We start from the raw sequence: 3,513 nt of genomic DNA on the forward strand, positions 1-3,513 counted from the left end.
GCCGGGGGGGGAGGCATTAATACCTAAACCCCAAATTACAATAAACCAGAAGAGAACGCTTCAAAATACTATCAGAAATCTCTACTAATTGTGTGTATTCTAAAACACACCATTTAGCAAAAAATGCACAACTGACTACCCATTTGCTTTACAATTTTGGTGACATATCGGAAAGATAAAGCTCGCAAGGAGCTATAATACACTAATATTATCAACTTTCCCACTATGTTAATTGCCACAAAAAAAGAAATCCGGTGACACTTGGTTTCATCCTGCTACTAGGAGGCTGCAACCATTTGACGATGTCAGAAACTCGTCGCCGTCCTAGGCCAGACATGGCACTTAAGGTGAACGAACCAAGATAGCGTCCACCTCGCCCTACTAACCTAGAGTAGGACATTATTAAGGGTACAAAGCCACCTAAAGCTAAAAGGAAAATAATAAGCATAAAGGCAAAAACATAAAAAATGGGCCTAGGAAGAAACGCTTGGCCCAAGAACCATGAGGCCCAACTGAAGGCCCGCAGGTAGTCAGTCATTGCCGGAAATGTTCTTGCCATCACACCTCTATCAGAACCCCTTCTACTCCTACCTCATAGCTGCCAAATCCGGACACCCGACCACCCAAATGAAGATCTGAGATGCCCCAAAAAGGATGACAACCACCCATCGTCGCCAGAGCCCTTCCACCTATGTACGCGGTATCGATATGAGGTTAGATTAGATCGCATCGCCCCAACCTGAGATCTCCTTTCGTCGTCATCGATGCCCAGATATGGGGAGATCCCGCAGCCCCACCTGCCTTCCACCACCCCTTCGCCTCTGCTCACTCCTCTCACTAACACTTCCAAGCGACATTGACAAGGCCCGAGCCTGAAGTTTTGATGCCTTCAATGTATGGCCTCCATTTTGACCACCACTGTCCCATAAGGAGCCACCACTAGACAAGAAGTCCTCTTTGGCTCGTTTGACGATGACGTCCCAAGGACGCGCCGTCGAACAAGGCATGAAGAAAAGTTGAGAAGACCAAGCCTAGGATTTTTTCTAGAGAGAAACAGCAAAGAGTTTGTCGCAAAGTTTTTTCCTCCATCTTTCCTTCTTTGGTAACTTAAATTTTATCTTTTTTTTTTAAGAATTTTGATCAAAGATGGAAAGATAGAGTATGAATTAAAAATTAAGGAGTGTGAATTTCAATCCCTTAAATTAAAGATAAGTCCTAACCTAAACTAGACCCAGCCTCCCAAATTAAAGCTAAATGCAGTCACTTAAAAACATATTATTGTACGGCAGCTTGAAATAAATAAAGGAATGCCACCACAAGCCCAGATAAGGTCAGAATGTGCTACACCCTCTAAAGGACACAGCTCAAACCACCCAAGTCATAGAGAGAGATAGATAAACTAGCCCGAAATCTCTAATCTCCATCCTTGCAATCAAGGCTTTGTGAGAGCAGGCCCGCCAGAGGAGTTATTACCGAATCAATCCGGCAACCTTCCTCCAAAAAGCCTCCGACCGACCACCTTCGACAGACAACCAATTCCCTCGATTATAAAGAGATACGAGCAGTAGACCTTGCCTTAGAAACAACTTGGGAACAAGCTGCACCTAAATCACTTCACAAGGATCGCCACCATACTGTAAACCAAACCTAGCCTGCACTCTACACCGCATATGTCAAGTGAGATCTGAGAAAAGTCAAAGCCTGCACAAGACTTCGGAAGGGTAGTCAGTAGCTCCGCCCACCTCTGTGATGCTTGGAATTCACGCCAGCCATCGCACCTAATACAAGGAAGAAGACGAGATCATATCTCTCCTTCACCAAAACTAACTATAAGAATGAAGCCTTTGGTAAGAACTTCGTTTTCGTTCTCCAAAGCACAACCCCAGACTATGCTTCTACTTGTCTGAGGAGAATTCCAAGGGTTTGTCGCCACTCTGCTCTCAAAACTAGGAATCAAGTTTTTTTTTTTTTTCCAAACCCTAGGAATTTAGGATCCTTTTTCTAGATGTAACTTTAATATGTTATGCTCATCTCTATATGTAAATTATTAATAATACTATAGTCGTTCATACTATTTTTACCAAAAAATTGAAGTTTTGGGTATACCAAAAATACCTTAACTACCTATAGGTATTTAATTTTTGTTGATTTTTAAGATTATTTTTTTATGTGAGCAGAAGAGCTAAAAACCCCAAAAATAAGAACAAAACTAAATAGCAATAACATGAGGCTGCAATAGACCATCCTCATCTTCTTTCAATTTCTTTGAAATACGATCATGTTGGGTCTCAATACCAGCCCAAATCCAAACTATGTCCCATTTGAACAAGTGTACCACGAAGATTCTGAAAAAGATGATTAACCGAATTCATACTATGTCCCATTTGAGCAAGTATATCGGTAGTCTATTACATTCATTGTAGACATACTTTATTTGATAGTTCCAAGTTCTTTGACTAAGGGTATTGTAATATATAATTAGCTATGTGAAGAGAATGGCTCTCGTCTAGCTTCTTACCCTTTCTTCAAATTCACCACAACAAAAGAATCATATTCCACAATGACATGATTAAAATTAAACCCTGAGGTCATCTTTAAATCAAAATATAACTCCTAGAACTACCTTGCCAAAACTTTTCTTGTATCTAGTTTCACAGGGAAACCTAATATCCAATCCCCAAAGCTATTTGAGAGTAATTCCCCAGTTGCAGTTAAATTTTTTAGTAATTTGATAGAAAAGCTAAGTTTTGTAATTCATTATATGAATCATATATATTTCATTGACAAATAAACCCTCTTTAAGCCATTTTATCTCTCTAGTCTCTATTTGTGCAATATTATAGTTTGAAACTTATATCATTTTGCTGACACTTAGTAGGTTTGACGAATAAGGTAGTGACATTTGTTCCGTCTTATATATATGTGTGTCCACGCGCGTGTTTCTGGTTTTGAAAATTAATTAATAAAAGGGTGGGGCTATTCACCCTACAATTATATTTTTATCTTGAAACTTCCAATTCCACCCTCAAATAATTCAGATAAAAAAAAATATCACCATTTAAAATGTGAAACTGGAAAAAAAAAAAAAAAAAAAAAAAAACACCATCGGGCTACAATCCCATGCCTTCTAGTTTCTTTTTACTCTTTCGGTTTTTATCATCTTCTCTATTCTTCTTCCTTCATCAACTACTGTGACGTAGAATCACAGGAAGTAGAACAAAATAATACTAACCAATAATTCTTTTAACTTGTTGCTATAACATGAAAATTTCGTCTAACTAATTGTTTGGTAGGCTAGCGATGAAGAAGATGAGATGATATTGTTTTTTTTTGTTTTTTTTTTTACAGAAAGCTGAGATGATAAAATAGATGTCTGTTGGGTAAATTTTTATTTATTGATAAAATTGATTTTGTTCAAGTAAATCCAGAATATGTATCTGGCCCAAACTCGAGATTACTTGCTCTAGTTGAAATAGGGTTTATATTAGAGATATTCTCGGAGAATCTTAGGAG

Source organism: Rosa chinensis, chromosome 5 (genome assembly GCF_002994745.2).
Source record: "Rosa chinensis cultivar Old Blush chromosome 5, RchiOBHm-V2, whole genome shotgun sequence".
Lineage (NCBI taxonomy): Eukaryota > Viridiplantae > Streptophyta > Magnoliopsida > Rosales > Rosaceae > Rosa > Rosa chinensis.